Here is a 13,347-nt window from a genome sequence, read left to right as displayed (position 1 = left end):
GGGCGAAATAACGTGTGATAAAAATTATAGTAAATAAAATAAAATAAATACTTTACTGAAAAGTACGTCTTCTTTATTCAGTCAAAAACGATAATGACAGCTTTAATCAATTTATATTGTAATGATCAAATAAAACAACATACAAAAGGTACAGTGTATCAAACTCGGAAGCGTTTTAATTTAAATTTGATCATTCTAATTCGCGAAGGAAATTGATAGTCGAATCAAGCTAATAAACAGCCAATAATAAATCCTTCTTGAAATCAACTATGACATTTGATCGCCAATTATTTACGATTGTCTCCAGGTGAGTTGTGATGCTCTACGCGCTCAATTTATTCTTAACGGTTCCTTGGGTTTACCCAATTATAGTTGTCTGTTTATATGTATATATAGTTGTCAAATTATATATATCTGCCCTCATGTAAAATAAGTATTTCAGCATTTGGTATGATTTCAAAGTTAGATATTAGTTATTCCTAGCCAAAAAGTATTTGTTTTGTTTCAGGAATGATTTTTTTTGGTTTCTAATTAGAGGAACAAACTTCCTCCTAAATTTGGGAAGATGGAGGGTAAAAAATGTTATTAGGCGTTGCCACGGAAATCTGCAAGAAAATACTAATCACGTGGCAGTGCTTTCAAAATTTGTTCCCGCTTGGTTTACGCTACTAATTAGCGAGCAATCTTGCCTGAAACTCCCTCATAATTTTGTTTACGATTTGCAACAAATTTCGCCTGAGTAAAAATGGGGGAAACTGAGAACCGTTTTGCTCTTTGCACTTGGCTTTACAGAGTCACGAAAAAATGTTGTGACTTAGCGACTTTGCCAAATTCTAACCCAAATTCACAAACTGCACATGGCCCGAGCACGACGACGAAAAAAAAAAAGACAACAACAAAAACATCCCTACTCTTTACTTTACTTTACTTTTATGGCTAGTTGGGATGCTTTAGTTTCAAACAAGACTTCGTGTGAGTGTTTTTTTCTTGTTGTTGTTCATTCTTTTTATAGGAATCTTTTTCGCCGATTTCCTTATCCTTATCCGTTCGCCAGATACCAAATGGTCAGTCCCTAACAAACCTAGTTCGTCATGTGGGTTCCCGTTGGTTGAAGGTGGTGGTTGTGGCGAAGGCCTGGAACTACGCTTTAATCGTAATCTATCCTATACATAATACGCTAAGGAATGGACTGTGCTCCACCTTTCACGGAAAAACGGCTGAGCTAGAAAACTCCGAAGCAAAGTTCTACTCACGCGTTTTTGTATGCGAGAGGATCACACTCGCAAAGGCGCCATTCAAGATTACACAGAAGCCCAAAAATAATTTCCCGCAGCAAAAAGGACTAATGACCTTCAGACCTCCGTGTCTCACAAAAAAAAAACACACTAAAAGTATACAGTAATAAGTCCATCTCCAAAAATATCATCGTAGAGGAGAAATCTTATTCTAGACAACTTCGGAAGACATGTGTAAACAAATGTAGCGGGGAAATCAAATTTTAAAAAGAATTCGAATACTTGCTGTAGTTTCATTACATAGATAGATTAATTGTAGCTGAAAACACGTATCGTTATTTAGAAAGGCATTATTCCTACCACGAAAAAAAGTAGATTCTTTAGCTCCATCGCGCAAAAACAAAACGGTTCGCAAACAAGAAAACGGAAGAAAAAAGCTTTTACTTCAACTGCAAGACTTTTGACTTTCGAACTTTAATAGGGGACTTGCGCTAAGGGATCACGTGACTGTTTGGGTGGCAAACTAACCGCGCGCTCAGCCTTTTAAGGGCAAAATAAGAGCAAAAAGCAACTTATTCAGCGCTTACAAAAAAAAATTCTTTTTTTCACAAAGTGTTTAATTTCATTGAAGATTTTATTTCTTCGTCGTCCTCTGGTGTGACGGGCGAAGTCATTTCTGATTTTTTTTTCATCATTTTGTTTTGAATTTGCTACCCAATTAAAAGGTCATGTGATCTCTTAGCGCAAGTCCCCTATTCAACCATTAAAGGACGGTGCATAAACGCTTATTTAATCAGATCAAGTTGGTGCACAACACTTCTTATTTTATCAATCTCGATATAAGAAGTACTTCCATTTTTTTTTAATAAAACCAAGAGGTTTCTACAAATAGTTGGCGGTCATTTGGTGTTTTCAGACCCACATACACTTTATGTCACATCGATTTTCATTAAAAAGTATAGAATCGACCACCAAATAACAAACTAAGCCCAAGAAAGCCAACGAAATGAGGATTCACAATCCACTCTCTTATTCACAAAACCCAACATATGACCGTGCGAACTCGCATGGTTTGAATTTGGTTGTCCGATTCCCGCCTAAAACATCATGCACAGGGTTCCCAACACGGATATAGGATAAGGTGGAATACTAAAATACAGGCGGTATTTTATAGGAAGAGCCTTTTTCACATTTTCATAAGGTAAATTAAATATGAGATAAATATATTGGGAACTCAAAAGGGAGGCATTTGTTTAATTAATGTTTACGACGACCCATACTATTCCCCTAAAGCATCAGGAAGCCCGATACATTGAAGGACTGAAATATACCTTTAAAAGTTTTGTACAACAAAGAATTGCTTTTCGTGAATATTTCACGAGTAACCACTGGCAACTAGCTAGATCAGACTAGCAATGACCTCAGTAACGTCGAATAGAAGATAATCAAGCAAAAGCACACTCTTACAAACTGACAATTCCGCCATACTATTTCAATTCTCATGCATGACTTTTGGATAACCAAAGAAACTACAACAGGCGTAACTCTGTTACCATGGTAATCACACGTAAAGATTTTCAAAATTTTCAAAAATTTTCACTGCCAACCATTCTCACACTGTTTTAAAATACCAAAATGAGTTACAGGATATTTGGGCTCTATTAAAACTATTGTTTGAGATCAACTATAAACCTTTTAGAGACATTAGAGACATTTAGCATCGCGTTTTCAGAATTAACCACAAACGGCAAACCGCGGTTAGCCGTTACCGGTTTGCGGTTTGACGTACTGGCGAAAACGTAGTTTAGCACATTTGGCGGGAAAATGTGCAAAACATGTGCTCGACTTCAACAGAGCCAAAAGTATTAGTATAATTGTGCAAAATGTCAATGAAAATATATTATTTCAAGAGTCAAATGACTACACTAATTCATGGTCTCAAACGTGGGCTCAAGAAAATTTGAGGGGAAAACTGCTGAGGTAAATCACTGACCGCTAGACGGTGCTCCTTAGGTCAAAACGCGAACCGCAGACTGTAAACTTGACCGCAAGGCCTTGTCACGAGACCTCAGAGGTTTGACGTTTGCAGTTTCCGAGAAAAAAACGCGGTGCCAAATGTCTCTTTTAAAGCCGCATTATCACCAGTTTACTTCCGGTCGATTACGTAGCAATCTCCGATGATTTTTAACCGAGAATGCGAAAAATATTTTAAAATATTGAAAGCAGTGTGTCTATTGGAAGTTTCTTCGAGGATGTGATCGATAATTTAGAGCGGATGGCCTCTTAAATATCTCGGATTCTAATAGATTCTTTTGTCTTTTCACGGTTGAGGTTTCCGTCGGGCCTCCGGAAGTAAACTGGTGACAATGCGGCTTTAAGTCGCTCTGTTATATCCACGTCAGGTACTTTTTGCAATAGTGCTATAACTTGTTCGCCCCAGAACCAATATAAGTGCGTTTATTTTTCTGCCGGCGAGTGGACACGTATAGCAAACAATAAAAATGATATCAGCTTTTAGCGTAGGTTACTATATTTATACGACAAAACAAATTATTTTAGTAAGAAGAAGGCGCGCAATGATGTCAAAAGTGCGCGTGCATTGTTGCGCATCAACTCTTTTTGGTCGAAGAAAATGTAAAAATAAATCAGGTTTAGCAGAGGTTTGCGCTTACTAGAAAGCAAGCGCAACACCAAGCGCGACATACGAAACCCAAGTGAGAATCGGTCAAACAGAGAAAAATCGAGTAGTTGCGTTATTTAGCACTTACGTCACGGAGAGAATCGGGGTTTACTTGCGTGTTGCGTTTGAATGCGAGCGAGAACCAGCCTTTAGTATACTAATAAACACTATTGCAGGAACAATACATTTTGCTAAGGCCTTAAAGAAAACGAGCAGCGATAAAAGTTTTCTCTCGTAAAAAAAGGAAGCTTATGAAAGTCCCATAGTGGAGCTAAAAAATAGCCCAAAACAGCAAAACATGATTGTTTTGACGAGAATAAATAACAAACCTCAAAAATCACGAGTGTTTGTACCTATTAAATGGTCCATTTTCGCCCAAATGATATTTTAATTCGGGCTTTAGAGTATCTGTTAATAGAATACTATTCGTGATTATTCCTTAGAATCCTTAGAACTTGACGAAAAGATAAGCCAAGATCACGTAGACTTATACAGGAACCACTGTCCTGTACATGTGAAGTTGTAGAAACATATAACTATATACTACATTATAAAGGCTAAAGCCTTAAAGACGATCGCTTCTAAAATTATGCTAAGGTTAGAGAAATAACGTAACGGAAAGTATGTACAAGCTATTCTAAACAAACTAGGTGGCTCTACGAACTGTATTACTCGGCAAACAAAGTCCTTTTAAGAGAAAAAAGAATTGATTCGCAGAGGTAAAATTTGTAAAGGTAAAGAGTAGTACAGTTAAAAATCGATAGCATACTTACTAAACGTTCGGATTGTGTAGTACCAAAAATTCTAGTGAGAGCCGTGTGACTTGTCCGAATTCATTCGATATTCTTAAGGTTAGATCGATAAAGTCAAAAACATAGTTAAAACGACAGGTTCTTTTGTGAGATTATATTAAAGGTCGATAAAGCTACGCATTAATTGCGACAATTGATTTAAAAGGTTTAATTTCAAAATCAGGCCCTGGAGCGTATGTCATCTTTTTAGCTTGATGAATAACCTTTTTAAGCCTTAAACGCCCTCATATCAAAACCATAAACACTTACAGTGAGGAGTGTTTTTAAAGAAAACTCGCTGCTCCCGTTACCACAGCCAAAACAAAAGCAGATCCTTATTTTGATATAATAAAGAAAAAAAAAAAGATAAAGCTAGCAAGACATTGTCAAACTTGAAGACTCCCTCCTATCTTCTCTTTGAAAAGTATAACACCAAGATTATTTTATTGTTTGTTTTTTTTGATAAATAGCTATCTATAAAAAAGAATTGTAGTGTTGTTTTAGCACAAATCGTACCTGCTTTTACAGTAAATGTGTCCGTTTAGAGGCTTACAGCAGCACATCTAGCTACATTTTTATGGCCTAGAGGAGTCAACAGCTTCAATTCGCAGTTTTAACTGCTAAAATGGCGAAGAGCAAACGACCAAATCTTGCTTGATTTGTTCATTAAATTGTAATTAATATAACATCAGTTGAATGATACTCATTAGGCCAAATTTAATACGCTGTTTTTGTGTCAAGAGCATTAATTACTATGGTGTCACTCATCCAAATCACTGAACCTAGCACACTGATTTGTCGAAAGAGAACAGAAAGAACAATAAGTAATTTTATAAGGCCAATTAAACGTATTTTCCGTTGTCTCTGGTATTTCCTTATAGCCTGATTAGTCATTCTCGCGATTTTCCGGATTTCAAAATTATTGGTCTTGTTTTGGAATAGATCGTACTCAAACAAACTTTGGTGGTAGGTTTTGATTGATTGGTTTGATTGCATACGAGCTATCCCCAAACCAGATTTTGGAAGGTCGCGCAAAGACGAATTCTGCTATTAAAAAAACACTTGGGAGGAATGTCAATTGAATGATAAAATGCCTCCGCTTCGACAGTTTCAAGATTTTATCATTCCTCTTAACATTCCCCTCGTGCTTTTAATGAAATTACACACGGAAGATGCGTTTTATCGTATTATAACGGAGCAAGCGAGGCCGAGGCCGCGCGCGGAGTTCCACGGGTATAGAGAAATAGTAAATATAACTATGCGACTTAATTTTTTTGGTCATCGCGCCGTTACCCTGTGTGTTCGCCTGCCGCCTGCCCGCACACTTTGCGATTATTTTACAATATGTCTCCTGAGTAGAATAAAAACACATTAATACACTTTTGCACTATCCGTGAATGTTGAATTATTTAAAAAAACACTAACAAATACAGTAAAACCTACAATAATTTAACTTTTTGTGTGTTTTTATTTTGCACATATGGGAACCCTGCGCCTCTTTCATTTCGCGAGCTTTTCGCAACTCGCTTCCCTCGTAATATAAGCACAAATTTGCTCAAAGAAATACTCGCTCGCCAAAAAATCCCGTCAAACCTACAAATATCCAAGAAATGGTAGGAGAAGGAATGGAGGACTATACTGATAGAGAATGGACTAGTTGAGCACTAAATTTCATTCAAACCTTGTCGAGCTGGTATAAAATCTCTTCACCGACGAACTGTTGCTCATCATTCGGAAATTGATGACACATTTAAACAAGCCAGTACTCGATATCATTTAATTTATTGTAGGTATATGCTTTAATAAAATAGTTGTAATGAATTTTCTGGAGTACAGCATTTGGAGTTTCAGGAGAACAAAACTTTTTTCAATGTTTTCTTTTCAGTTTTTTTTTTCCAGGCGGATCAAGCAAGAAACAAGAAAAAAATATATACATATATTTAATTTGCTTCTATTTTGCACGTCAAAAAAAGAAAGCTTTTTTGTATGTAAAAAAAATCCTCTGGATGGGTAGCTATTTTAGAACACTAGAAATTATATAAAGCATATAATGCATCTGTGGTGTACTGATTAGCCTACTTGTAGGCTATGATAGTTTTTTCTGCACGAAAACCCCGAAAACACGTTGTTCGCATACCATAATAATAACCAATTAAGAACATTTAAACAGCTTGATTTGTCAAAAGGTTCCCTGGTTTATAAGGACCTTTTAGCCTGATGAAAATTCTTGGCTCTTATACCTAATGAACTATTTAATTGAAATGTTTTATTCCTTGGTTTGACGAAATGACGCAGAAATGACGCAGTGGTTTCTGTGTTTATTTCGACGTTAGTTTGTCACTGTGCCTGTGTGGAAAGGATCCCAATTATTCCAAATGGGCTTTTCAGCCCTAATCAGAGGGTAGTGAAAAGTCGAGGGTATTTTTACTGTATAGACCAATTTTGCGTAGTTGCAGGTCAAAAGAGAGCTTCGAATTTGCGTTGCGAAATTCTCTCTTTTGTGATAAAAATATAGCTTATGCCTAGTTCACCCTAGTGACATAACGACATAACAACATAGGCGCGCACTTTTTTAAGCCCGACATAACGACATGGGCATAATGATATAAAAGAAAAAAACATGTTATTTTCTCTTATGTCGTTATATTCATGTCGTTCTGTTGGGCTTATGTCAAAATGTCGAACCATTCACACTTAGGGTGCACGCGCCTATGTCATTATGTCGTTATGTCACTAGTGTGCACCAGGCATTAAAAACTCTGGATTCGATTGTGTCACTAATCTTTTGGTGCCGCAAAATCGTCAATGCAAATAGTAGTAATGAGTCAAATTGAATTACTATGAAATTCAATCCTCATCATTATACTGTAAAAACGGCCTCACATTATTCTTAAAGCATAAAATAATCAATGAATAATTATATTCCTAATAAGGAAGCAGTGTATCAAGGGCTAATGTGTAAGGCTAATATTTTGAAAATAAAACCACAAAATCCTGTCTGAATAGGCGTCTTGTGTTGTGACACGCTCTTTTAGTGGAGGGTTTTTTTCGTGCTTTATTATCAGAATTTATCCTGACAAAGTTCTATCATTCCTGCCCTTTTGTCACAGAAGTCGGCGTAAGTCTTTTTAAATAATATATCAGATTTAGAAGAGAAAGGGGGTACACCTCCTTTCACACATTGCCCGCTTTACGAACATGACATAATAAACTCACTACGCCCATAAAAACGTTCCGACATTGCAGGTAAAGTATGCGCAAGCGCGTACCCTGGCAAAAAATGGATCGTTCGAGTAGCGCTACTAAACAATAACAAATTATTGAGCCGTACAGAAAAATAATAACCTTATGTTAACTTATGATTTACTAAATTTGCTATTTTGCCGGTTAAATGCCGGTTTTAAAACAAAAAGCTGGTTCAACAGAGTGGTACAGTTTCTAGTATTACGTTCAGCAAAATCTACGGGATCTTATAGAAAAATGATAAACGATATAGCCTTTTGGGGTCACACACTCCAGTAATGACTTCTTTACAACAAATATTATATTTGGTGGTCTCTTTGTTTTTGAAGTCTTGAAGGCCTTGGTCATTTTAAGAGACAGTATGTTAGTCAAATCAAAGTATCGTGTTCGATCGAACAGAGCGTGTGTGTAATTTACAATTACAAGTCAGTAAGATTGAAATAACACTATTTGTTTGCAGAATTTGTAGGACCCCCTTTATGTTATTTTGATTGGTTATTTTTGCACTGATACTTATCTTGGAGTAACTATAATAATTATGTAACACGTGTTAATTTTTTTTCTTAAGTAAATAAATTTAAAACAAGACGATAGTAGGAGAATTTCTCAATCCGACCTAATCTCTCCGGCTAATCTTAAAGAGCACGACATACAGACGAATTAAGAAATAATTACAATTCGAGGAGGAATTATAACATTATAACTACAAAAATAAGACATTCTTCGTACCTTAAATGAAGTGTTCGTGAAAAATATATCTCTTCGATGCCAAAGATACACAGAAAACCAACCATTGATGAGACTAACTGAAGCTAAAAAGATGCCTCAGTATACTTACTCATATATAATTAAAGTAAAACCACTTTTAAAAGCGCCGGTTTTGAAACTGTGGACCACTAATTTCTCGCTAAAAAAAATTGCAGCGATAAAATAATTATTTCTAAACAAAATAAGGGAAAGGAGGGGTCAAATTTCAATGAAAAAGCGCGCTGAGACACTTATTGGAAAACTTATTTTTGTGAATCCGACGCCAATTAGACACAAAGTTCAAACGACGCATTTCATATAAATAAAATGGCTGAAGTATCCACATACAAGTGGACAATACAAAATCATATTAGTATCAACTAAAACAGCATAACGATCCCACTAGCGGCACTCTAGAATGATTTGCCTAAGATAGACCATGGTGTGACCAATAATACCAAAACGATAAACGTCCCCAGATAAGAATGCCAAATAATACAATGCCAATTAAGGTTAATTCCAAACAATAAACATGCTAATTAAGGTTATTAGAGTAACTAACATGCAAACGACTTTATTATTGAGGTAGTTTTAGACGCTGCTTAATTTCTCGACGATAAATGCGATTGGCTTGTCGGAAAATGACGTGCACACGATTACCATAAAAGGGGTTTGTTTTGTCATCTGCGCGTGCACAGATTTCATAAAGTTAGATGGGGCAATCGTAACGTCCGCTTTCAGCAGAATAATATCAATTACGCGATTTGTGTATGAAATGCTTTGCAAACGATAATACAGCATCGGGACTGCAAGTACAGCGTACACAAGCTGACGTGCGTTTGAAAGACGTGTATGTAATAGCCATAGAGTTTCGATCCTCACACTTTCACGAGAAATCTAAAACATGTGAAAGCTAGATGCGAAGCTAATATGAGGCAGCATTTATAGAGAATATAGGGAGGACAGATCCAGTTAACGTAATATCAATCTCGTTCGCGATGATGCGATAGAAAGTCAACAAGGCCGCAGCTGCCCAATATATAGAACAGGTATTTTCCATAGGGCAAAATGGCGTCTACCACCTCCCTCCATTCCCCTCTCCCAGCAAAAAAAAAAAAAAGAATGCCCGAGGTGTACCCCCTGAACAACATTTTCTAACTAAGACCTTAAACAAGTATTGGGAATTCCGATCTAAATCAAAACAGAATCCAACCTCCAAAGTGCCGCGTCGTCAAAGCAAACGTCAAAGCGTCATAAAACAGAGAATCATTCCGATTTTTGGCTGTGATTGAAATAGAACTCTACCACGACGAAAACCAGACGCAAAAAAGTGATAGAACAGCTTGGGTTACGATTGCATTAAAAGCTGGAATTTTCTCGATTACCTTTCATAAAAGAAGCACTTCGTACTATCTAAGACAGGACCTATCGCATCTACAATATAAATGTTCTCCACATGTCGGTATTTTGGAAACCAAATTATGGCATCTTCCATGACAAGGTCTGAAGTCCTCAAAAATGGAAATCGGGATGCATTGTATCCCCTGAGCGCGGCGCACACATGTGGTTATTGTCATACAAGTTGCATACTCCTGAACCCAAACAGCGATTGAGGATATACACCTATCTTTTTAATTAATGGTACAAAAACCAGAATATTCCTCTATGGAAATTCTCATTAAAATAAGACCACTCCAGCTAATTCCAAGAACACATTTCGCTGAAGCTAATCACGATCAAGCAAGGAAGACAAAGAGAATTCAATCACATAGAATGGCTACAATATCGACTCGCTATAAACACCTTTACCAAAATAAATAATAAATAAAAAATAAATAAATAAAAACAAACTTTATTAGTTCAAATTCCCTCTTACTTTGTATTGGTTTGGTGAAAAATAATGGGAAAATATAGCCAAAATAAGTAGACACGTCGAGGCGTTAATTGCCAACACATTGCCGACACGGTTTTTTCCGCGGCAATTTTGAACATATAGGGCAAATTTTACTTTTCGACGTACAGATTTGGAAAAAAAAATATCTACATCTTTAGTCAAAGACAATTGTCTTGTATTCTTGTATTCGTAGCGAAATCTTTCATATTCTGCAAGAACTTGAATACTCACGGGTTATGACTAGAAAAATAACCACCTGTACACAAAATTGACTGAAAGAAAATAGTAATATAACTTGGAATATAAATCTTTTTTTTTTTTAAATTTCCACATTTTGTGATATACATTTCCGGAGGATTTATTTTTCTAAAACAAAACTGGCCATTATTTCTAGTTCTGTTAATCGTTTAGTTTTGTTTTTTCGTAAAGTATAGGCAAAATAAACAAAAACTGATACTGAATCAAATAAGTAAACATATATAGCAATCAATGATTTACTTACTCGCACAATCGATCTTGAGATCTTGAGTGGCAGACTGGGTTATATCAAGAAGCTTTCCTTTTATTCACCTTTTGCTGTCTCATGTTTGTGAACAAACGTCAGATTTGACGAAGTTCTAATAGCCGAATAGGTCTCAAAATTGAATGTTATTTCGGGAAAGGTCCATTATACATCTATCACCCTTTACAAAGACTTCAGTCCCCCGCCTCACAACAACCTCTTTTAAGCAAGTACTTGAACGCAGCTGTCATCTTTCAGAATTATATTTGCACGCTCTAGAATGTGGTACATACATTTAAAATATTGGATGATTATGGCAACAACGACAATAAAAAAAAAATAATAATGCAAAATCACTACTCGCCGGTAAAGAAAAACACATAGCTTTGTTTTGTTTTATAGATTTTGATCACAATTTCCCTTAGGGTGTCCTAAGTGATTACACTCGAGTTCACCGGCGCCACTAGGGGCTAAAACGACTATTTATAAGAATGTCATAACACAAATGACAAACTGGCATAGACTACTTTACAGATGTAAAGTGCAATTGCCACCTTTTCTTCCATTTCTCTGCGATCTAATTATATTTTATTTGCCACATGTGGTGCGAAAAAAAAATATCGAAATTTTTAAACGTGGCGACTTACAGTAAAAATAAAAATAATAGAAAGACAACAACAATCTACTTAGAGTCAGACGCAAAAGTTTCCAGCTCGATTTATAGACTCCACTTTACTCCGTTATGTAAGAGTTGTTTTAAATTTATTCCGCGGAAGGACGTGCTTTTCACGTTACCCAGTGCTAATTTTCTCCCACGTTATAAATTCCTACAATACCCTAAAGGTAAATATTTTTTAAAGCAAATAAGGAGACTGGAAGGTTCTATTAATTCATAATAGTACACTGCATGTTTCTAGTAACGGGAACTATCAAGAAAAAAAAACCGACGCTATTAATACTTTGACTAACAAAATAATTTTTGCAAATCCTTTAAAAAAACAAAAAAGTGTCGGTAAGCTTGGTAAACTTAAAACTCTTAAAAAATCGTCTAGGTTAGCTCTGTAAGTTATTATTTGCTTAGTGGAGTCGTGTTATGGTTCCAAATTGTCTTGTTTTAATTGAAAAACAAGGTAACCGAATTCGGACGGATTCGGGCGGTAAAGTGAGAATAGATACAAAATACATGACATATATTGTATGATCAAAAGTCCCTTGACAGGTGAGGATCAACCCTGGGAGAGCAAGGCTGGTTCTGCGGGCGGGTATTGCTAATTTTTCAATAGTCTCATTCTCGAGTTAGAGAAGTATACAAAGTTTCTAGTAAATATGGCAGTAATAAATTATTAAGGTCAAGGTGTCTCTACGTGACCTGGATTCGTTGAGTAATTTTTTTATCATTGAGTAAACTTTTATCTATTTCACTAAGTAGAGACTAACAGATTAGTAATAGTTTTAATATTATCGTTGAGTTAACTTCCTATATACTATATAAGGGATTTTCGATAAGCGAAAGGGGAAAGACTTATATTATTTGTCCCTCCCATTATCAAATATTAAAAGTACCCCACAGAAAGTAGGGGTATGGAGTTCATTTTATACGCTCAAACACATCAACATTCATTTTTCAAACTTCATACAGCTTCAAAAGCGCCGAGGCATTATTAGGAAATAGAAAAAAGTTTTAAAGTTATCACACAGAATAAAATTTTCGTAAATAAATCAATACAATATAACAGTATTCTTAAAATATTTGATAAATAAAACACATAAAACCAATGGATTGTTTTTTCTTTGGGGAATAAGACTCACTTTTGAACTTAATGTCGGGGGATTTCTACACTTAAAAACATCCTTTTTTACGGGCAAGAGTAGCAATTAGATCAGCTGGTCGCAAAACTGATGGCAATGGCTCGATAAGAGCATCTTTTGGATTTCAGTAACAAACCAAGTAACAAATTTGTGATTTTGATTGTGAGTCTAACAAAAAGCTTTTCAAAAAGCTTATTGTTGATACTTCAGCACATTTCAATTTTAAAAAATGATCAATTTTACAACTTGAAAGGGCTCAGTGAAAATATTTCCAAAACTCCATTGTGTGAAATTTATAAGAGTTTACAGTAAATAAAAATAAATTTGTAAGTAAGCAACATTAAAAATTATTGAATAAAATCGATTTTAAACAGGCTTTGTAAAAGAAGTAGTAAAAAGGATTTTTTTCATATAAAACCGATGTAGACAAGCAAGTTAAGCGAGGG

General features: G+C 35.7%; 1 protein-coding gene across 5 annotated transcripts in view; it reads right to left on the bottom strand.

Annotated features, from left to right (window-relative positions):
- The window catches only part of LOC5520842, an 89,837-nt gene that overhangs the window by 27,876 nt on the left and 48,614 nt on the right, over positions 1-13,347 (bottom strand). For 2 of the 5 annotated variants that reach the window (XM_048730790.1, XM_048730795.1), the window contains exon 1: positions 4,689-4,811. The exons of 2 other annotated variants lie outside the window; for them this stretch is intronic. The gene's annotated coding sequence lies outside the window, so the exon portion shown is untranslated. Of the gene's footprint in view, positions 1-4,688; positions 4,812-11,092; positions 11,323-13,347 lie in introns of those variants that run through there. One more of the 5 variants, XM_048730792.1, reaches the window with a different exon arrangement.

Source organism: Nematostella vectensis, chromosome 7 (genome assembly GCF_932526225.1).
Source record: "Nematostella vectensis chromosome 7, jaNemVect1.1, whole genome shotgun sequence".
NCBI classification, from domain to species: domain Eukaryota; kingdom Metazoa; phylum Cnidaria; class Anthozoa; order Actiniaria; family Edwardsiidae; genus Nematostella; species Nematostella vectensis.
Note: the sequence above shows the minus strand (reverse complement) of the source record. Positions and strands in the feature narration are given on the sequence as shown.